The sequence below is a fragment of the Emydura macquarii genome, unplaced genomic scaffold (genome assembly GCF_026122565.2).
Source record: "Emydura macquarii macquarii isolate MOO-44397 ecotype Brisbane River unplaced genomic scaffold, CSIRO-AGI_Emac_v2 contig_968, whole genome shotgun sequence".
In the NCBI taxonomy this organism is placed as follows: domain Eukaryota; kingdom Metazoa; phylum Chordata; order Testudines; family Chelidae; genus Emydura; species Emydura macquarii.
Window position 1 is genome coordinate 13,466,231 of NW_027131105.1, and position 24,171 is coordinate 13,490,401.

The following is a 24,171-nucleotide window of genomic DNA, read 5'->3' on the forward strand; positions in this document are numbered from 1 at the left end:
TAGAGATAATACCCCGCCTAAACGGTATGGTGACACTCACACTAGAAATAATAGTTTAGATTAGATAGATGATACAGACAGATCCAGCCGCACAGACATACTGTATCACTCAACCTCCCGTCTTCAGGACGAGGAGTAAGGGACAGGGACAGGACTGGTTCAGATCAAACAAACACCAGTCTGCACCTTTGCCTCAAATTCAGTCTTCACCTTTTTGACAAAAGGTCTCCCTGAACGTTTTCTCTGAAGCTTCCATTTGATCGGGAAGCTGTTCTTTGCAGATCTTACAACCCCCGTCTGCAGCAGCACTCTGGGAGGACACAAAATGGCAGCAGCTGGAAAGCATGGCCCTACAGCCAGTGGTCTAGGGATTCCCACAGGAATGGAGAGAACTAACATTTTACCCAGAGAGCGAGTGGAAAGGGGGAGTCCTTTTGAGAAGGAGAGATTTGTACAAAGTTCCTTATAGCTTTTAATTGACCACATGCATAAGTACTTTTTCTTGAATCAGGGACATTTTATATAATGAAAGAAGTAAATACAGTGAATTTGATATATACATCTCTGTTCCATGCACTATTTCCTGAGTGGACAATTGCCCAGGGCCACCACACAGTCTGGGTCTCCCTGCCCTGGTTACAGGGTAGCCTCAAAGTCACTGGATTAAGTAATGGGACCTTACAGTTTGGGAGGGATGAGAGGACTCTCCACAACAGAGAGTGGTGGGTGTGTGGGTCGGGAGCCTGGAAATGGGACGTAGAGACTCACTCGTAGGTCGCCAGGATGAAGGCAGCCTGGGATGGCAGTGACTGGAAGTCACCACCATGTGATGGCTGTGTGAAACGAGTTCCTCCAATCCCCAGTGGACACGTGTGTACTTCCTAAAACCTGCCACCCTAACCTGAACAATCCTGCCTCTGTATGGAGATGGGCTGGATGACCTAAAAGCCTTCTCCATCAGAGTCTCGGTTACACCTGGGTAACGCTCGACTTGACTAGAGTTACACAGGCGTAACAGAGCAAAGCTGAGCTCAAAGTGCGTGTCCACACTGCAGCTGCAAGCAAGGCCCTGAGCCAGACCGTATAGACAGCCTCACACTAGCCTGGCTTGAGCTCACATGCTACAAATAGCGATGTGGGCACAGGGGCTCTGGCAGAGACTTGCACTACTCACCCAGGCTCAGACCCCGGGGGTCAGGTGGGCTTGAGAGCCCACATTGCTGCCCGAGCCGTAACGGCTGCATGGTAGCTTGAGCTGAGATAGGCTAGTCTGTCTCTCAGAGCTGGGAGGCCGCCTACCCAGAGGGTAAGTATACACTGCAATAGAAGACCTGTGGCACAGCTGCAGCTGGCCCAGGTCAGCTGATCTGAGCTCAGGCTGTGAGGTTATAAACCTGTAGTGTGAACGTTCAGGCTGAGCCTGGATTCAGACTCTGTGGGTGGGGGTCTCAGATCAAGGGGTCTGAAACCCCACGAGGGGGCACTAGCCTGAGCCTGAACCTCTACGCTGCTATTCTTAGCCCTGCAGCCCAAGCCAGCTGAGCCGGGCTCTGAGACTCGGGGCCAAAGGCTTTTTTATCGCAGCGGAGGCCCAAAGTGTCTGTGCTCACCGCCTTGCTTTGCTGGCAGTCGCAGCAGAGACGCCCGAAGCTGAATGGGCCATTGAGACCAAAGTGACCTCTCACTCGCAACAGTGATCTCTCCAGGCCAGATTCAAGCACATTGGCCAGGGGCAACATATGGAGGCATGCGTCTCTACAGACAAATGCAGATGATCCGGAGAGCTGCAGTCTCCATGGGCTGGCAGGGCACCTCTCACCAGCACTAAATTCTCACAAGGGACTGAGGGTATATGTACACTGCAGCTGAGAGATACGAGTCCCAGCACACGTAGACAGACTCACTGAATGCAGCACGCTCAACACAGCAGTGTGGATGGGGAGTGGCTCCGGGTAGCCACCTGAGCTCAGGCTTACGGTGTCAGGCAAGCTTGGCCTTAAGCCGCTAGCCTGAGCCACAGCCAGCACTGCCACAACCACACTGCTCGTTGAAGTGCACTAGTTCATGCTGAGCCAGCGTGAGTCTATCTACCTGCACTGGAAATGGCACGTCCCAGCAGCAGCGCAGACACACCCTTAGCAATTGAAGACACATCTGAGGTCTCATCTAATCCAGTCCTCACTGAGCCAGGGCAAGCTTTATTCTCAGCAGTGTGTTCTTCATCTACTTTGTCTAGTCCTGTTTTAAATGACGCCAGTAGATTTCTCTTACCCCAGTTTCTGAGGGCCTGGAATGTCTCGAATCACCATAAAAATCCGGACACACCCCTCAGTCATAAAACAGACAGACAGCTGCTGAATCCCTTGATTTAGAGCTAGTAAGACATTTGCATAAGAAACCTGCTGGCATTTCTAGTGATTGCGCAGCCTGAAATGCCTCTACCAACATCCCTCAAGATCTCAGTGCAATTAAATACTTCATCAATAAAAAATAAACACTCTTCATTTTCTATTTATAAAAGCATCCCTTTCCCCCATGTTTTATTTTAACAAATGCACTGAACCATGCTCTCAATCTGCACTTCATTTCCTGCTATTCAGTTTTCTGTGGTTCACAGACAAAAATACCTGGAAAAAAAGAAAGCACAATAACAGATCCCGGGGGGGAGGGGTGGGGGTGTTCTGATTTACCACAGGAAAAATTGCAGTCCGAGCACTCTAACAACGGGAACTGGCCTGGGAATGAGGAACAAGCCACCAGATCTGATCAACATAAGAGCAGAGAGGGCACATGGAGGTGGGGGTTAGGGAGAGAAGTTGGAACAAAAGGACCAGGAGCCAACAGCTTCTTGGGTCCTTCATCCCAGCTGAGCCAATGGAAGGTAACCTGCTCCTCATTGTTTGCCATTCAGCCCAGCTGGAAAATTGGATTGAAAGCAGAAATATCATTAAAAACTGAAGCACTAGCAGAGGTTTTGGGGAGCAGAGTGCAGGGGAATATCATAGGGCAGTGGTCCCCAAATTTTCTGTCATGCCCCCTCCTTACCTGTAATGGAACCTGCTCACATCCCCACCCCAGGAACCAGGATCGGGAGTTAAGGTTGGGAGCCAGGGCCAGGAGCAGGGCCGCAGTCAGGAGCCAAGAGCTGAAACGGGGGCTGGAACTGCGGCTGGTGCAGTGGCCAGGGCCCTGCTGGCCCGAGCTGCAGCTGGGGGTGAGGCCAGAGTGGGGCTGGGTGATGTTCCTTCCCAGCCCCCCATGGGGGCTGGTCTGAGTCCTGCTGCACCCCTCCCCAAATGTTCCTCTGTGCCCCCTATGGGGGGCACACCCCACAGTTTGGGGACCACTGCCATAGGGTAACTGATCTGGGAATAAACAGAATATTTTAGTCTAGGTAGGTCTGGCTAGCACCTTTCACCATCTTGAAATAGCATAATATTATATTTCTGTTGCCACTTTCATCCCCAAGGATCCCAGAGCATTGTAAACTATGTCTAGGGATCACTTCACCCACCACTGACATGCAGCTGTTGCTAGGGTAGTATAGAGTGACGTGTCTAACAATGCAGAGCAACAGTTTAGGACAAGAAGTGAACAAGTGCACCCTACTCCACTGAAACTGCACATAGGGAGACAGAATGCAAATACACTCACTGTATTTCAGACAGGATGCTGGGATCAACTGCTCTAATGATGCAAAAAATGTCATGAGGTCTTTAACATCTACAAGTGGTCAGGCCCTGAAGATAGCAACACCTGAATCACAGTGCCTTTCTTGCCACAAGCCAATGATAGAGGATTGCTTCAGTGCTGACTCAGGATGGAGTGTGCCAATCCTCAAAACCACCCTGAAAATGTAATGAAGAAAAATGAAATGAGATACTAGATCTGAGTTGAGCTTTAGTGAATAAACGAGACAAAAAAACCTTCCAGAAAAAAATGACCCGGAAGAACCATCTCCATCTTTGCTGCAGATCAGGTGAGCAAAGTCAACATGAGAAGGCAGCAGGGCCAATGGAGAAAAAGTGCAAAAGGAAGCAAAGCCCAAGAATGGCATCTGGCAGAAGGTTGTCAGAGGAGCCTTTTCTACACTAGCCAACTTTGTAGCCAAAATCCAACACTGAGGCTGTTCCACAGGTGATAGCAATGGAGGAGGTTGTGGCGTGGACAGGGCTTGTGAGTTTTTACGGTGTTGTCGAATCCTAAGTGGTCATGAAACCGGACCCTAAGTAAAAGTAGTTAACAGGGTGCTAAAAACATGCAAACTTTGTCTACTCTACAGCTTCTACCTTTCTTATCCCTGGTGGAAATACAAAGTCTGCTAGTGTTGATGCAGCCAAAGAGAGGAGAGAGACAGAGGCCTGAGGACAAAGAACCAAGGATAGAGAGAGGCTTAAGTGAGGAGGTGGGGAGAATGGAGAGATAAGGGGCCAGGAACTAGAGAGAGTCTTTTAGGGAACAGATAAAGGTTTGTTAGCCCAGTGATGGTAAAGCAGAAAGGGAGAGAGGTAAGGAAGGAGGGGGAGCCAAGAATAAATAGGATTGATGAGTGCTCCAACCCTGACATAAATGCAAGGGGCCTGTGTGACTCAGCTTGAGATTTCGGCTATTTTTTTTCCCCCATTGCCACCAGGTATAATCAATTTGGCTGGAAACCCTCCCCGCCATGCACACATTATTACATTCTAACATCCTGGAATATTATTACTTACTATTTAGCGAAACTTTATAAAGAAAAAGTACACCTGCCTTTCATCTTCCCAGAAAGTTAGAGGCTTGAGAATACATATATAGACACACACACAGACACATTGTATCTATTTGCACCACGACAGAATTTTTTACCCAACTCCAACCAGAGGAGGGGAATGGCCTAGAGACCAGAGAGGATATAAATAATAGTTGCTTGAATTTGTTCATGTTCACTCCTATGAGGAAATGAATACGGTCAATAATATTCTAAGATATTGTCATGTTTATACTCTTTGGTTACCAAGAAATGACATGTTGAGAGTCCTAGGCATTTACAAAGAAGATGATTTCCATTTATTTATATGAAACATTTTATTGTGATTATCCAGCTACTTCAGGCTGTTATCTTGTCAGATCTAATGAGCAGAACTGGGTCAGATGGGAGACCTCCAAGGAAAATCCCAATGTGCTATAGGAGGTTGTATGGTATTTCAGTAGGTGGTGCTTGGCCCTCTGAGTTGGTTCTGTACCAATGCCCAAGGGTGTCCTGTCCAAATTATACTTTGGGTTATTACATTCTGCCAACCTATGTTCCTCTTGCAGTTTCAGTGGGATATGGGATTCTTCACCTCCTGTCCAAACCTGTTGCCGTGTGTTGCTGTGCACGGTTAAACTGCAGCAACATTCCACTCCAGAGGCTGATGCTGTTCAGCGGTAGGTGAGTAATTTTTATATTTACTGTCTGTGAAATACTGTCTTTCAGGAAGAAATAAATCATATAAATATAAAAGGCCAAAAATCTAGCAGTCCTTACTTAGACAAACTCCTATGGAATCAATGAGTTTTGCCTGAACAACAACTAGGCCATAAGGAAGTGCTTCAGGAGTTGGCCGAGTTTTATTACTTGGTACTAATTTTTCATTCATTAAAACTCTGTGTCACTGTCACCCCAGAACGGAATCTACCTATTTACCCACTGCCTGGAAGCTTCTCTTTCCCGTTATAGCAGAGGGTTGTCTAGCCCCATTTCATGATGTCTTAGAGAAGGCCAAGATCTGCAGAATTTCCCACTCCATGATAGCTTAGTCTAAACCAGGACCTGGAATTACACATCATCAACTAGGTAACTAAGCCTTAGAGTTGGATAGGTCACCAGGTCTATCTTTTTGTCCAACAGTCTAAATAATTATCTTTGCATTCATTACATTTAATTTCAGTGTCTTCTATATCCTTACACCCTATTTCTAAAATTGTAAGGAGACAGCATTACTTCATAGAGTTTTTGTCCTCTATCTTAGGACACATCCCCCTGTGTTATTTTTAGTATGGAATCACACACACGCCGTTAACATGTTCTAGATAAAACTGGCTATAAGGATTGCTTTTTGTCAGCGTTCTTTTAATTATTATATGTCCCATTTTCTACAAGATTCTATTTTGAAGTCAATTAGGAGTGGGGTAGTTCTGTTGGGGTTTTGACTTTTTTTTTTTAAGATGATCTATAGTATCTACTCATTTTAAACACTTACCATATGCTCCTTTGAACACATCCACACAATCTTAAACCATACTTCAAAAGCAAACACATCTCATTTATGGAGAGTGTCACGGTTGCTCATATCTGTTGTGCTAATTAAAGCTTCTTCTTTTTTTTTTTCTTTTTTTTTTTAAAGTGGTGGCTGTTTGAAATATATATAAATGATTCTATAGCATGACTTTCTTATAATCTATTTTAATATTTCAAATCAAGTCTTCTACTGCATTGCATTCTGGGCAAAATGCAAATGAGAAATTCTGAATGCACTGTACTTTCAACGAACTTTATTTGGTGCATGGACTATAGCATTATTTTTCAGTGTGTGTGAGAGAAGGGAAGGACTGAGCTGGAATTTACAATGCTTACATTTGGGGGACAGCATCACTTTAAAAATATTTGCAAACATCTCATTAAAACAAGGATCTGTCCATACAGATTTAATTGCAGAATTGGGGATTTAGCAAAGAAAACAGAAGGAGAAAAATGCTACATATGTGCAATGAGTCTGAGTTAACATTGTGCTAGGAACCTTAGCTTCTGGAATTTTTTCACTTTTCAACATTTGATTTCTTAGCCTTGATATTGCACTAACACTAGATTTTGCATTTGGTTTCCTTAGTTTTCTTAAGAAAAAATTAGAGATGTAAGTATATAAAAAAATAAAGTTTAAAAATAAAAGGAAAAGTGTCATTAAGCCACAGTATACTAGAAAAATAGGCAGGAAAAAAGAAAAGTTGACAATGTAATATACATGTGTAAAGATACCGATTTTAAACTTCCACAGCTTTAAAACAGACAGCATGAGTTCCTTTAAAGCTGAATTGTTTTCCTGTCCTCAGCAATGGAGAGTCTAATTTCAGCTGTATTTGGGGCTTGCAAAAATAAATATTTCATATAGTACATACGGGAAGAGTGGCTTTTGCCTCTAGTCATCTATAACTCTAAAAAGTAGAGCTAGTCAGAAATTTTCCATCAAAATGTTTTTGCAATGGAAAATGCATTAGCCACAAAATCTGAATTTTCTCTGGGAAAATTTCAATTGGGCTGAAATTTTGTGATTTACCACTGGAAATATCTAAACAAAATATTTCTTTTAAAGTCAGGTTCACCCAAATGGAAACGTTTTGGTTCAACATTTCCAAATAAACATTTTTCAGCTCTTTCTGTTCCATGAAAAATGTTGATATTTTGACTTTTTCTCCCATTTTGGGACAAAAACAAATATAGACACTTTTCAGCCAGCTCTTGTTTTCCAGCCAGCCCTACTTTCCACCTCCTTCCCCAAGCCCTGGTTGGCTAGAGAGCTATCAGGAAATCCTGCCCCTACTGCTAGCTCTCCTCTGGCAGGATGGGAGTCCTACTAGAGAAGGAACCGTGCAGGTTGCACACAGCAGGTCTTAATGGAACCTGAGCTCAGGCTCAGGTTCAGGCCCACAGAGCCACCTGAGTTTGAGCCTGCAGTGCTTGGAAGAACTGCCCAAAGAGAAGGTATCTTAATCCAGGACCGAGAAGCTGAGACTGGAGGGCAGTCAAGACTGGTGGAGGCAGAATTCCTTTTAAGCAACTGGGCTTTGTGTCATATTTCCATCGACTGATGGTTCTTTTCAATGACATTGGGGCTCTGTACATTCTAAGGAACTCACTGAGATAGCTATGCAATGGCAGTATTCTTGGTTGAAACCCCACCTCCCCAAAAGTTGGAACAAACCAACAGAGAGGAGATTCCCTGCCACAGACTGGGACGAAGTAGCTAAATTTCAAGCCTTGTTCTAGTAGTGCCTGCCCTACACAGCGCAATGCTTGGGGGAGAGAAACCCAGGTTCCCCTTCAGGGATTCATTCCACTTTGGCCCTTTCCTGTTCTTACCCTTTGCTTGCCATTTTCATCACAGGGCCTGTATACTCACTGTAATAACATTAGATCCCCCAGAATGGAGACTGGAAGTGTCACATACACACAAACATTTTTGCTTTCATTTTTGGGTTCTTATGTGTTCACCAGCTGGCTTCTCTTATGGCCAGCACCCCCTCCCTGTGCTGCTCTTTGGATGCCATCCACTTTCCCCTTCAAAAAAGGGCCATAGCAGCAGAGAGACGTCTGGTTTACTTCCTGCCTGGCACTGGCTGGCACAGAGCAGTCTTGTGTTTTCAGGAACGCTCCGTAGCTGTGTGCTCCACATGTCTGTTCCTCCGGGAAAGGCTCCCTGTCTAGCTAGACTTAGTGACGTCAGTGCAGGCCCAGTTCAATTGTCCCTAGTTATTATGAAAAGGGCTGAGTTTATATGGCACACCTTAGCTTTCAGGAAGTTAGAGGGCATAAATCTCTGCTAGAAAGGAAGGCAGTTTGCAGTTCAATAGGTTTTAAAAACTGCTATAGGAGACGGCCCTGAAGAGCTTACACTTATTTAGCATATAAAAATTGGTGCTCTCTGAGCCACATAGTTTGCTGTATTAAATGGACAGAGATCTGGTGAGATTAAATCCCACTAGGCAGATACTGACATTGAACCAAGATCAAGGGATTCAGAGGTTCATTCGGCTAACAAAACTCTGATGCCCTTTGGGAGTGATCAAATGCCAACTGAAGTCAATGGGAGCTTTTCCATTAACTATAATGGGTACTGGATTGGGCCCTTTGTTTTCTGTGTCAGCTGCCAACCTCGCCTTTTAGTTTTTACTGACGAAGATCTGAAGTTGATTTTTTTTTAATCGACACAGTAAACCTTTTACTGACATCACTAAAAATACCATAAACAATACACTAATGTCACACAAGTGTGTACTCACTCACGATATTCTGTACACAGGAATTCGGAATTACGCAATTGTTTTAGCTTCAGTTAATTGATCAATCGGGTTCTTTGGGTGTGTGCAATAATAGAAAACAGGAAATTGATAAAGTCATGGTCAGTGTAGTTTTATGATACAAGAACTGCTTCTGAACAACGACAATCAAGTCAAAATACAATATGTTTTATTGCTACCCAATTTCACGGGCATTTTCATTTTTGGGTTTATGGATAGTGTTAAAATTGTACATTTTTTTTACTGACTGTCCATACATTTATGAATGGTTGGCAACCCTTTACATTAAAAGCTCTGCCTGTTTATAGAGAAAGCAGCCATTTTGTTCTCTGCATAGCAACAGCCTGTTGCAAGGGTAGATACAGGACAGAATGCAAGAGCACTCAGAGTGCTTGGAGACTTTACTTTTGTTCTGTCATTTTCCTTCATCTAGAACAGAAGTCATTCATACTGAAAGTCTCTGGCTGCTTTTCATGCATGGAAAATATCTAAGAGTTCTGTGCAGAAAAAGAACCCAGAATTCAAATGCCGGGGACAATCCAAAACTCTTGACTCTGCAAAATAAGACTGGGAATTTCATGAGAACAGACTCCATTGCAAGACATCACAGACTTCTTGGGCCAGATCTTAAGCTCTGGTCAAGTTCACTCCAGCACAGTAAAGGAGATTTAAAGCTGCCTTATAGAGACAATTGGGAATTCCCCTAACACTTTATGTCATTTGTTCCCTGGCCATCTGTGTATGGGTGGGCTGGGGTGGGCTGGAGGCAATATGGTGTCACGCTATACTCCAGCAATCCTTGGCTGGCACAACAGTCCCTAGCTGCCTTAAGTTAGAGCAGCCTTGTGGCTGCTGTAATGTGCACTTGATGCTAGTTCTGGCCATAGCCAGCTCCAAGACGAGGAAGGCAGAAAGAGGACTTAGGGTTAATTTTGCCTCCTGCCTTTCTCAGCTGCACAGGACATGAGTGGGAGGATCCAGCCCTTTTTACAGATTGCTCCAGAGCTATCAGAGAGAACACCCTATCATGATATTTTTGAACTTTCAATCACATTTAGAACCACCAAATAGAGGCATGCTCTCACAGCCCCAGCTCTGTTTCTATGATATTTTGATTATAGTACCTGTAACTGTGATATCTAAGCCCAAACACAATGGGCTTGCAAGGACAGGTTCTTTAGTGACAGTTCTGATACTTATTGCCTTCCTTTGGACCCCCAAATAGCAACAAGAACAGCTTCTCCTCTGGAATTTTGACATCTCTGTTCCAAGCCAGAACCAGGCAATACAGACAGTAAAAAAAATGAAAAAGAATGGGGTGAAAAAGTTAACCAAACATTTTCAAAGGTGTGGGTTCTGATCTAAGTTTCAGCCAGAAGTTCACAATGAACGCAGCTTAATTCATGCAAACCTGGTTCACCCATTGCTAGTATATAAAGAGAGACACACATAATCATGTGCAATGATAGGAATTACCCTCACAAAACAGAAAGAATTGTCCTGTCCCTGCCCTTCTTGCTTGCCTTTCGCCCTGCAGCTAGAAAAGATAATGAGTAACACTGATATTAAACAGGGATTTGAGCTTTTTTCCCCTTGGCTAACATATTACAGTAGATAAATAAAGTCGGATGGATTTTTCTAACTGTAACATTTATTAAGAGGAGTGAAAAGGTCAGTGTGGAGCTCTCGGCACACGGGCTAAACTCCTTTCCCTTGCCTTGAATGCGACAAGAAAGCAGATCCTTTAAGATGCAACTATCTTAAGCTCCCCTCCGATGTTTAAACTCTTAGTAATTCTAGGTTTTGGAGACAAACGTCAAAGCAGAGGGCTCTTCCCTTCATTATTCAAGTAAAGGCCCCATCAATATTATCTGTAATAAGAATCTGCTGTTGACACGGCTCACCCTGCAGTTCCTGTTCCAGGCAGCAGCCCCTGTCAATAGGATTAAAGTGAAGGAATGCCTTTGACAAGTCCACTGGCTGCTGGTTCATTGCTGCCATCAGGCTGCCGTTTTGAAAAGGCATCAGGCGCAGTCATGGCCGGATGAGGGCAAGCAAGACCAGCATGCCAAAAGGGGACCTAAACTTGGGCTGTCACGAGGAGCTCTGTTACTTGGGAGGTCAGGGCATCTGAAGTCCAACCCTCTGATCGCAGGGTATGGATAACTCTCACCGACATCATGTGGGCCAATGGGGCCCTAGAATTCTGGGGAACTGGCAGGGTGGAGAAACAAGGTGGGGAGAGAGCGTCTGTGACCACGCTGAAGTCAGCAGAAGTCGTGCGTGCCCAGGTGGTCTTCTCTGAATCAGTCCCACAGTTACTTCAGTGGAGTAATGGGCAATAGCAGCTGGCTGGAGGCTTTTGATCAGTCATATCAGGACTGATAGCCTGAGGGACATCATCATCTGCCCATGGACTGGACACACCACAGGCGCTCGCTCCTCCTCCCCCCCTCCCCCCCCACAGATTATGTGCATCAGCCCAGACTCAAGGAAACACTGTTCCTGGAGGGGTGAGAGAGAAGCTCAGTCTTGACGGTCTAAGTAATACCTGGCTGCTCTGCTCTGCTGCCAGGTGGGATGGTGGATGCATACACCCACCCCCTGGAAAGTAGACTCTAGCCATCAATCTCAAACGGGCCACTGAACAGACACAGTAGCAATTCCCAGTCAGATTGGAGCTAGTGAATGAGATGTGAAAGGTCTCTCGCCTAGCCCCAGTCTCCTGCATTACCTAGCCCTCTGACCTGAGCTGCACTGAAACCAGTGACCTGGCCGTGAAGGGCAGGTGCAGGAAACACAGACTCCATACAGGGGGATATGTTCCCCAGTACATTTTAACTGTGCTTCTTCACGTGTCATGGGAATGAAGGAGTTCATCTTGGGGACCAGGTGCTGTATCAACGTGAAAATAAACTACTCCTAGTAAAAACTCTGGAAGGAAACGAACACGATGCATTAAGTGTTCAGGATTATTAAACAGGTGGGTTTACCTAATACTCAGTAATTCTGACCTGCATTTTTATTTCTCCTCCACTTCCTTGTTTGATATAAATCCCGGTACAATGGTCTTATAATTCCTGATCAGATGGCAAACCGCAGGATTCACAAAGCCATGCTCCAGCGGCAAGGCTGGTGAACTGAGGGGGGGAAAACCAGAGAATGGACCATGTAGCCCTGCAGCACTGCTTTCAGGCCCCTTTAAAGCCAGCTGTGTGTGACACCAGCTTAACACACACAGCGCTGAGCTACAACAGGTCAACTGCAAGGGAAAATGACGGCCGCCTCACCTTGCGTCATTGGGTTCTTCAAGTGGAGAACGTGGGTGCATGCACATCCCCCCACCCCCACCCTCTCATGTTTTCCAGTGACTAAATCCTTGTCTAATTTGTTCTGCTCCTGTGCCCTCAGGTGCTGAGACTAGGTCAGCAAACAGGCAGCCTGGAGTAAATAGATTAATTCTGTCTTCTTCTTCTTCTTCTTTTTTTAACTCTATTATTTATCCTTAGGAAAAGAAATAACCCTCGTTTTCAGGAATTGTTACATTTAATTAGGCTGCAGGTTCCACTGGGCTCCAAAAACAGAGCCAAGCGAGCACAAACGTCAAAATATTCTGCACACGAGACGGAAAAAACCCAGGCAGGGCATTTCAGGAAAGGGAGCCCTGTCAGCAGGCCTGTCAACCCCACTGCAGATTTTTCAATTCTAATTAGAATGATTTTTCATATTTTTTTAAGAAACACATTTTCCATCTACCAACTTTGTGTTCTGATGTGGGTTTTATTTGAACTGGCCTGATGTCCGCGGCTGAGGAATAAGTGAAATGGAGACATACACACACATGCCACACAGACACACAACAGTGGAAAACAGGGCAAGTAAGTTTAGATTTCTATTATTTCAAATAAAAAGGCCTTCAGCCCCAGCTACCAGTGCATCCACTGTGCACTCATGTGTGAAATCAGTGCAAACTCTTAGAAATAAGAGGCCAAATTCAGCCCTGATGTAAGTAGGTGCCTTCAGTGGGGGGGTCTGCCCATTTATACCATTGGCTGAATTTGGTACGCAGGTTCCCGTCTGTGCCACGAGGCACCTCTCATGTACAACAGAGAAATACTTAAAAGGCCCCTATCCTGAGAGGTGCAGGGCACCCACCATTCCTATCAAAGTTAGTGGGTGGTTGTGTTTCCTTTGCTCCCAGTGGGAGGGGATACCCAAACTTTGTGACAGCACACGACGGTATCCTCTTAGTTGTGTGTCACCCCTAGGTCATCCAGGTGAAGAGAAATTGCTTGTTCCTTGAAGCTTCCGGCAATTTAAAAAAAACCCACACCAGATCCACTTGGGCCTTGTTGCTACAGAAGGAGGGCAGACCCGGCCATTTTTTCAGACTACATGTGGCTTTCAGGCTATTCCCGCACTGTATTATATGGTGGAATCCTGGGTCCTGCACGGTGTTATGTGGGGTTTGGTTTTAATGTCAATATTAACAAGACTAAAATGGAACCAAAACAAAGGGGGCCATGGGTCCTGTCTCTTTTGGGAGAAACAAATGTTGGAAGGTTCCACGTGAAATTCAACGTGAAATTCAACCCACAGTCAGAGAGTGGTCTGTGCAGTACCACTTGCACCCCATGGGAGGTCTCTGCAGTGGGAGAGAACCAGGTAGGGTAGCCTCAAGAGGGTCTTCTGCATCTCTCTCCTCAACAGAGATGATCTCCATGCCGGTAGCACAGAAGGAGCTGCTGGGAGCGGGCCCCACTCTTATGTGGAATGAGTGTCCTAAACACCTTCACAGAGAGGTAGTGGCTGTAATTCAAGCCCTTGATTGGAAAAGCAGGCATGGAAGGGCTGCGTTAAAACCCTGCAGCCTGTCTATTGGGAAGAAGCAATGTGAATTCCACATCTCCTTCCACCGATTTCTCCAGCCTAGTTCCTCACACAAAGCAAGGACAGGGTGTACCTCATTCTAAGAAACCAAGCATGATTCTCTACTATGGGCAGAAGGAAAGGATACATCAACAGGGCTAAATTGGGCCCCTCTCTACACCCTTATAAAATACACTATAGTATTCTACAGTATTGGCCCTTGTCGCTGCACTGTTACTAGTGGAAGCTCTCATGCTTTGGACCATTATTGAAAAATACCCCAACTATATTTTTGTGGAGAGCTCTCCTGTGCTAGCTTGTGATCCCTGGAATGGGGCTAGTTAGTCTTATGTGTGTCTAACCAGTGCAGGTGGAAGTTTTTCTAGGTTCCACATGGCACCTTCGTGCGACTTAATCATTCTCTCTCTAATTAGGCTTCTGTTTCCCAGTCTAGCAAGCTACTCCCTACTATACCCCGCTGCCTAGCAAGTATTTACTCAGGCTAACCCTACAGGAGCAGACAAGAGCAGGAAGGTGAGCTAGATTCTACTCTTTTGTGCATCATCAACAGAACCACAACAAAGATCCAGCGGCAGAATCTTTGTTACCACTAGGGTGAATATATCGGAGGCAGAAAGAACCCAGCTGCAGGGGAAGTCTGTGGCACGACCGGCATCTTTTGACTTGTAAACTGAGGACGTTTGACCCGGGATCAGCGAGACAGAAGGATTCCACAAGGTCAATTTCTTACCGAGTCAAGTTTCAGCCTAGATTGCATTTTAAAAACAAACCTGAAAGGTGTGGTGTAGTAAGAATCGTGTGCTCTGCAACTGGAGCGTGTGGCAACGCGGAAGGTCCCAGTTTAAAGCTAGCGTCAGAGCAAGAAGGTAGAGAAGCTCCTATCAGAGATCAAAGCTCTGAGCCTAGCTTTACCCACGTTCCCAAAAGCCCCAGTTGCAGAGCACACAGTCAGGGCTATGAGGGTAGCAATTGGGTAGTGGAGGATAAGTAATCACCTCATGAGCGTACGCAGTGTGAAGAGAACTTCCGGGTAGAGGTCTTTCTGCAGTGAATCTCTCTTTCTAACGGACTATAGAGGGATGTGTGAGGAGTTATATGTGAATCCTCTAGTATAAATAAAGAAAAGGAAATTGAACAAGAGGGTTGGGGATGACAACGCAGTGTGACAAGTTTTTTCACCATGGGCAAGAGGGGCCAGCAATAGGAGGAAAGGCTAGGAAGGGCTTAGGACATTCTCAAAAGAGACCCCCCATAAACCCAGGCATCTCTCTCTCTCTCACCTTCCCCCAACCCCCCAAAAAACCCAAACGTGTACATGACACACATTGTAGTTTGTGAGGTTCACAAAAACACAGGCTCCACAAGGGCTGCTGTGATGGTCACAGGCCCTATGCTCATTCCCTGCTGTCAGCACTGACCCTTCTAGGTGACCCCATGCCCATCTTGTGGGACATACCTGTAGTCTGTTGGGTTTATCCTCTGAGATTGTTCATTTTTCTCATATTTCCTGCAGAAGCAATAGTAGCAAAATACTTCAAAGGAGGCCAAAGTGAAGCCTGAAGAATTTTACACTGTGGCTGTTCAGGAAAAGTCACCAACCTTTGCCTTCAGCCAGGCAAAATTTAGACACTCCCTGAAAATGATGAAATACAAAATTGCACAATTCGCTTCAGTGGAGAAACGGCCAGTGGATTTGCCCTTGTCTTGACCAAATCATCAGTGCAGGGTGTTGCGTGCTCAGGAATCATGTCTGTAGGGGAACAGATGGAATTCTCATGTTTGGGGCCTCATCACTGGCTCTTCAGGTAGTAATTTAGCAAGGGGAGAGCAGATAATTTCCTGTTTGACTGGTATATTTCAACGGCCTTTCCCCTCCAGGGTGCAAATGGGTAGGCGGCCAACCCTGAAGAAGAGTCAGATCGCTTCATAAGTACAGGACAAAAGAATGCTTGGTCCTTTTATAGTCACCCCGCACTGCCGTCATTGCTTGGTGACTAGCACTGTAAGACATTTCAACTCTCCCCTGCAGAGGGTAAAAAGTCAAGAGGGTATTAAGCTGTCAGATTGGGGCAATTTATGTATATAAACAGAGTCCTGCTCTGCTGATTTACATCCTGATAACACAAGGCCCACAGGTAACGAACACAGCACATCACCACATCTGCCAGCGGGAGAAGTTCGGATTGAATGATCCATAAAAATGCAAGGCCTTTAGTTATCTAACTTCACATCTACATACACACGCAAACCACCATAGAGGACAAGTGCTCATGGAGTAACATGATACGAGCAATAAACGCTTTCCCCCAGCAAAAGTTAGGAGAGAGATTAGATAAGGCAGCTAAAACAAACTTTAACCACCATGGCGGGAGCTCAGCCGGCCTTTTTCTTCAACTCAGTTAAAAAGTTGTGGAGTTCCAGGGCACTGAGTACTTCAGAGGTGGTTCTGCCATTCTGCTTCTAGTACCTACTATTGCAGTTCCCTCCTCTATGGTAATTCCCCATGTCCCACTGCTCCTCACTCCAGCACACCCAGAGCACCGCTGCCCATTCCCTCACATGTACAAAGTATGACAACCATACCTCCACTTCCTTCACACAACTCCACCAACTCCCTGGTTGATTCAGGGTCCAGTGGAAACTTGCCTTCCATGGGTTTGAACCTGCAGCCCTCAGACACACCAATATTCTTTACTAAAGTGAAGTCAATGGGGCTACATTAATGAATGTTTTACGTGAACTTTGACCTCTAGATGGCTCACAAATTGTTTGCTGAAGCTATTCTGTCAAGTACTTGTCATTCTTGTTGTGAGATTGTTACTTTAGCTACAGGTAGCCTGATTTTCAGAGGTATTGGGCGCTCTTTGTTCCACAGAAGTCAACTGGTGTTTTGGTTGCTCTGAACATCAGCCCATGGTGCTGTTTCTATTTCTTGCTTGGGTGATTGAACTGTTTACGATGCAGGAAAAGGGCTTGAACATACTACATCCAGTTCCAACTTTAACATGGATGCACATTCACGTGAAGACCTGTGCTTGAGACTTTCATTCCCAGCAACAGTCTTACACATCCACTGGTCTGAATGATCACAGGAAGCAAATCAAAAGGGGCACAAGTCCCCAGGCGAACTCCCTGGTTTTAGTCTAATTAATGTTGGTGCACAGCTTTAGTCTGGCCTGCTTGTTTGAGAGCGGTGAGCAGGATCGGGCCCCTTCATTTAGAATCCCTCCATGGAAAGCCTAAGGCTGTTTTAACTTTCCTCCTGCTCCATGCTGGGCGGTGGAGCCCCACCACTGTGGCCACTGGCAGACAGCAGAGTCAGCAGCAATGCAGCCCAAATGGAGCTGCAAAGCCACGAGCCAGAGGGAGCTGGCAGAGTCACTTAGTGGACGTCTACATGGCAAGCAGCGGCCCATGGCAGTGACTGAGTTTATAGACTCAGGCTCACGCTACGGCACTAAAAATAGCTATGTGGACGTTTGGGCTCTGTCTGGAGCAAGGCGGTGAAGCCTAGGAAGTGGGGGTGGGCTTCAGAGCCCAAGCTCCTGCCTGAGCCCAAATGTCTACACAGTTTAGCACCACAGGATGAGCCCCAGGAGCCCGGTTACGTAGACCTGAGCTCTGAGAAGCACTGCCACGGGTTTCTGCTTGCTGTGTAGACGTACCCCCAGGGACAGAGTGAAGGCCACACACGGGTCTGTGAACTGATGGCTCTGATCCCAAGCAGAACTCCCAAGGTCCACATGGATCTCAAGGGATCCAGGAGTTGTGAGGGACAAACCGCTTTTTTTTTTTTTTTGCAAGGGAGAGGGCAAATCCCAACCCCTTCACTGAAGAATCTGGAGGAAACCAAATGAAGCAAGCAAACTTCATTGTTTCTTCACTCCTCTGGCAGTAGTTCTGTGTAGGGGCACAAACAGGCCCTTATTTCGGTGGGTTTATACAGTCTGTACCTACAGGACGGTGTTTGCCTTCTGTATAACTAATACATTGGCTTACCCATGCCACTGAATTTACATGTGCAATGGCAACATCCACATTCTGCTCAGCAAACGTCAGTGCCGATTACATGCTTTGTGCCAAAATAACAACTTGAAAAAATAACTGCATTTATCACGCTGGATATTCAGTCTGTGACGTAAGATCTTTTGCCCAGTGAAACCACAGTCCCCATATGGGGAGTTCATCATGTTTCCACACACTATATAATGATACCCAGAAGGAAATCCCCGACATTAGACATTTGACACGACCCACTGTTTTCAAACCATCATAAATCAACCAACCTAGAATAGTGCAGCAAGGCGGTCAGCAGGTGAAACAAGATACAACTGGTGAAGAGGGACTTCTGACAACAGCGAAATGGATGAAGATGTCTTGTTTGTGTTCCTCTCATCTATTTTGTCAGCAGAGGAAAGAAAAGACATAGGATTAAAATCTATAAATGGGAAATAACATTTCCTGTGCTATGGACAGTGCAGTTTGGCATTGGGTTATTGGAGAGACAAACCAGACCCGGACCAAGCTGTTCGCAACAGTGACCCGAAGAACGTGGCCCAAATTCAGAGTAGAATCTTCGACTGTGCAATTTACACCTACTTCCAGCCCTCTCCATAGGTATGTCACACCAACTTAGACTTACCTCTTTCGACTCACACCTACTAACAGTATCAATGTGGAACCTAGCCCCTCCCTTTCTACTTTACATTTCACCTCTCAGTGCGATCTGCTAGGCAAAGTCTGAAGTGATGCATAAGGTTATGTAAATGTAGAACCGCTGATTCCCTTAAACCTGCTCTGCTGATGTGTAAAGGAGTTTAAGATGGCATAACACACACACACACATACCAAAGGTCCACAGAGAGGAGCATACACAGAAAGGTAACTAACAGGGCTTGTAAGAAAATATAAGTTAAACTAAGGCCTTGTTTCCACTACAGAGTTTTGTCGACTCAAGTTACGCTGACGATCAAAAAGCGCTAGAATTACATCGCCTGTGCATGTTCCCATAATGCTCCTTCTGCTAGCACAGCGTGTTCACAGTTGATGCTGTAGCATCAACAGTGAAAGCAGTGCAGTGTGGGTAGCTATCCCACTGTGCAACTAGCCACCTTATGCAGATAGGAGTTGTGGGAAGGTGGAGTGGATTGTAATGCATCACGGGTGTGGGTTCAATGTCCCATGACGCAGTTTTTTCTGTCCCATTATTCCATGGGTTTCTGACTGCATTTTACAGCATTTTTTCAACAGTCCCTGTTTATTGTTAGCCCCCCATCTCTGTCTGAAAGGATGGATCCTGCACGGCTCTGCACTGTTGTGGTCACAGTTATCAATACATCATGGATGCTCACACAGTATATCAGAAATTCCCAGTCTGACCAGGAATCAGAGGTGTCTGACCTGCTGTGTGCCATGGAAAGAAAGAAAGAACACCAGATTACTTTTGGCATTCACAAAGCAGCTGAATACAGTGGACTGTTGCTTTTGGGCTCAGGAAACAAACACTGAGTGGTGAGATCGCATCATGACGCAGGTGTGGGATGACGAGCAGTGGCTGCAGAATTTTCAGATGAGGAAAGCCACCTTCCTGGAACTGTGTGCGGAGCTTGTCCCAGCACTGCAGCGCAAGTACACCAGAATGAGAGCTGCCCTCTCGGTGGAGAAGCATGTGGCAATCACTATGTGGAAGCTGGCAATTCCAGACTGCAACAGGTCAGTCGCAAGTCAGTCGGGGAGTCCACCATTGGGGCTGCCTTAACACAAGTGTGCAAGGCCATTAATCACATTCTGCTGTGAAGGACTATGACTCTTGGAAATGTGTGTGAAATAGTGGATGGCTTTGCAGCGATGGGACTCCCTAATTGTGGAGGGGTGATAGACTTGGACGATATCCCAATTTTGGCCCCAGACCATCTTGCAGCAGAGTACATCAATAGAAAGAGATACTTCTCTATAGAATTGCAGGCACTTGTGGATCACCATGGGTGTTTCACTGACATTGACGCGGCGTGGTCAGGGAAGGTGCATGTTCATAGAATCATAGAATACTAGGGTTGGAAGGGACCTACGGAGATCATCTAGTCCAATCCCGTGCTCAAAGCAGGACCAACCCCAACTAACTCATCCCAGCCAGGGCTTTGTCAAGCCGGGCCTTAAAAACTTCCAAGGACTTAATCTCACTTGCACCTACACACATCTGCTTGCAGTTGTGCCAAAGCACAACAACTTCATGGACCCTACTGTGCACCTCGCAACAACTTGCAGGACAATGGCTTTAACAGAATCAATGCATCTTCCTTCCCTTTCCCACTGTTCTTCCAACACATCTACAAAACTTGGCAGGATTCAAAGCGAGAACACAGAGAATACCATCAACTTAGTGTTAACAGCTAAAGTTTCTAGAACCTATGGGACCTCCACTGGTCAACTCATGAATGAGGCACGGAGATGGGCTCACATTGGTTTGGACATCATCTGTTCATTCAAAAAGAATCTTGATACCACCCAGTGTCTATTAATGTTGGGTCACTGCAACATGTTCCCAGGGTCTGGGGGGAGTTCATGATTGGAAAGCACCTACATGACTAAATTATTTTTCAAAGATGTGGTTTGTGGCTAACACTTTTTATTCTCATGAATTATACACTATTTTTTCCAGTAAATGGCTCTTCCAAAAGCATATGCACTACAGTTCTTCATTTTCCACTTTATATTTAATGTAAACCTTCTCTTTCAAACCAGTGGCCTGATAGCTTACTCCAGGATCACAGCTCTGGGTTACAAGCAAACAAGCAAAACAAAAGTCACAGCCTAGTCCACAACATAAAACCATTGCAAAGTCTGGTGCTGCTGGTAGGTGTGACAATTCAGGGAATATGTCTATATGCAGTTATTAATTCCTCTTTTTTTTCATGAATAGCATTTATGATTGTAACCTTCTCTATGGATTAGAACTTCCATTTTATAGCAGAAAGCAGCCTATGTCTGGCATACTGAAATAGGACCACCAAGGAGTCATCAGCACTGAATAGCTCTACCGTGCTAGAACAATGGAGTTGCTATAAGGCAGAGCACTGACTTTTAACAACTCTGCCAGCAATCCCATCTGGGACTGAAGCATGGAAAATTCCAATGGAAGGACAGGAACAAAGAAAAGGTGTTGCAGACTGCTTATAAATGTGACATGCTCTCTAAGCAAAGGCACATTTCACTGCCAGACCCAGAAGACGCAGCAGGAGGAGCGAAGGCAGATGGGACCTGGTTTCCTTTCAGAATTGAAGCAAACCCAGAGACTTACAACACAAGATGAAAGCAGTCTAAGGAGGATTGTATTCAACAGTTTGTTGCTTTGCAAGAACTGTAAGTCTCTTGTTCTGTCTATAAGTAAAACATCTGTGTGTTTAAGAAGTTCCTTTGCAAAGTCTGTGATCTTTGCTTGGACTGTCACTTGGTCCCCGAAGAGTTAAACTATAGTTCCGAATGCTCATGGTGGTGAACGCTAGAAGAGTGTGCATAAGCTACTGAGGAAGGCTGGACAGGTTCAGCTCAGATCTCAGGGCCCAGGACAGTTGAACTGAGGAGTCCCACATCCCTATGAAGGAGGCCAGATAGGAAATTTGTACCCTGGGTGTGTGACCTAGAAACCCAGATTATAGACAGTGAATGGACTCTACCCAGACCTAGCTGGCTGGAAATCAAACGGGATCAAAAGACTGGGTCCTCTTATAACAGCCTAATGACATCTGCTGGTGGGAGGGACTTAGGCAGCATTGTCACGGTAGGTTTTGGTCAGGAAAGGCCCAGGACTGCAACATCAGGGCATGATGAAGGGCAGAACAGGTTTACACTTTCACAGCTGTGGAACGGGTCTGGACTGCTACCAGTGGGTCCTGCAAGTCTGGGCAGAGGATTTTTTTTTGTAAGAGCAGTGGTGGTGCCACAGTTCAAGAGTGGAATAGCAGAGGGCGTTGCTGGGTATAACTCAAGTGCACAGGCAGGACTGTGCAGAGGAATCTTACATTAGCCGAGGCTGTATCATTCCCCTCAATCTCATGAGCAACATTGAGAGGAGGGGGTTTTGAAATTTACTTTCTAAGGAATGCTTAGCTCAGATATGGCATCTGGTTTACACAGAGTGTCCTGCTTCTTGCTTAGTTTCCCAGTGGAGTCTAATTGAGGCAACAAGATGGTCAACTGACTTACTCATAATCCTAGAGGGCAAGCGAGAGGAAGGATGGTCTAATAGTTGGCGCACTAGCCGGAGATCCAGGTTCAAGTCCTTGTTTTGCAACTGATTTTCTGTGTGATCTTGGGCAAACTGCTTAGTCTCTCAGCTCCTCATCTGTAAAATGGGGAAAAATACATCAAAGATTGTGAGGTGCTCAGATGCTGTGGTAATGGGGGGGCCATATAAGTACCTTATATAGAGAGGAGCTAGCAAAGGAGGTAAAGAATCATGGATAGCCAGTACATGTGTATCCCTATTAACAATGAAGAAAGCAACCAGGAAACAATTTGGCAATGAAGCCAGCCATTGACATGCTCACTTGGCTGAAAGAATGATGCCTGAGAACAGGGATACAGAGAAAGAGCTGGCCTGAAACCAAAGGATTTTGAAAAGCTCTCATTTTGCATTCATTGCCCTTACTTAATCCAGCATTCCTAAATGTTGTCTCTCTTTGGGAATGAGTGAAAAACTGGATTGCAAAAAACCCAGAACTTCCCTATTTGCATCTAAGCCTCACTAAACTTTTGCTTCATTTCATCCCAATCCAAACAATCCAGAATTTGGAGATTAATCCTTCCCAAAATTCCAGACCTCTTCATTTGCAAAGAGATTGGCCTGGCTGGTTTGTGTGGGAAATACAGTCCTGCTAGATTCCACTCAATTGGCTCTGAACTGGAAGTTCAGTTGTACCTGCAGTGATTGGCCAATGATGACTGTTTCTGGAAATTATTTCACTCCGCTTTTGTAAGGGAGCATCATGGTCACATGCTTCCTTCTCTCACTCTGCCAACTAACACTGAACTCTGTTCTGTGCCCCTTATACGATATGATAACACTAACAGTTCCAATGGATAGTAAATAGCTGAAAAGGCACTGGATTGCTACTCTGAGCAGCAGAACAAAAACATACTAGACATCTCAAGTGGCCTGTCCCAGTTCATTGTTATAGAACAGATTATATTATCTATACCACTATACCATATACCGTGATTTGTCGTGGAATTTCCAGTAGTCCTACAGTAAATAAAGTTCTTAATAAGTGTCCGATGATGAATGCTCCAGCAATTACTTGTGAACAGAACAGGTGCACTGCGACATTTGCAACCGTGGGTATGTCTGCAGTGCAGCTGGGAGATGTGATTCCCAGCTCAGGTAAACAGACTCGCGCTGGCTTGAGCTGAGCTGGCATGCTAAAAAGAGCAGTGGGGATGTCACAGCATAAGCAGTGACTTAAGTAGCCAGCTGAGCTCAGACTCAGGCTGTATAACTACCACCCAGAGTGCTATTTTTAGCATGATAGCTGGAGCAGAGCTAGTGCAAGTCTATCTACCTGCGATGGGAATGCACCGAAGCCAAAGACACCAGCACAGCTGATAGCTCAAATCGACAGGAAGCACTCGCTCACCATCACGATAAATAGTCAGGATTCTTTATAGACATTTGGTGAACAACTTCATATTTGTGAAAATCAGAGCCCGTGAACAAAAGAAGAAATGAAACTTGTCAAATTATTTGCTCTTTATTCTTCATTCAGTTCTATTCAGTACTGTCCTTTAGCATACACCATCCTACTAGCTCCAGCCCATAGCCCCTTTTGGGATGAAGGAAACAAACCTCTTGCAGTTCTATTGTTTACCCACTATAGGGACACACAGAATGGTCCCTTAAGTACTTACCCAGGATGGAACACAGAGACCCACACTTGCTCCGATAAGAGGGGCACTGGAACAATTTGTATAGTGGGGATGCTGAGCCATTGAACCAAACTGCAAACCCTGTATATAATGGAAACCACTTCAAGCCAGGAGGTGCAGCAGCACCCCCCACATCCTAGTTCCAGCACCTACGTCCAGTACTGATACAACATCAACTGCATTGATATGGGACCCTAAATTGTGTCATCAACTTGGCATTGGCCATCAGCAGATACCGGCATTGTACTCCCTATAGGAAAGAGCAGGTTTCAGACTGTAGTCCAGTAACACCAACAGGATCCCTGGACAACAGTAGCCTCTGATTTT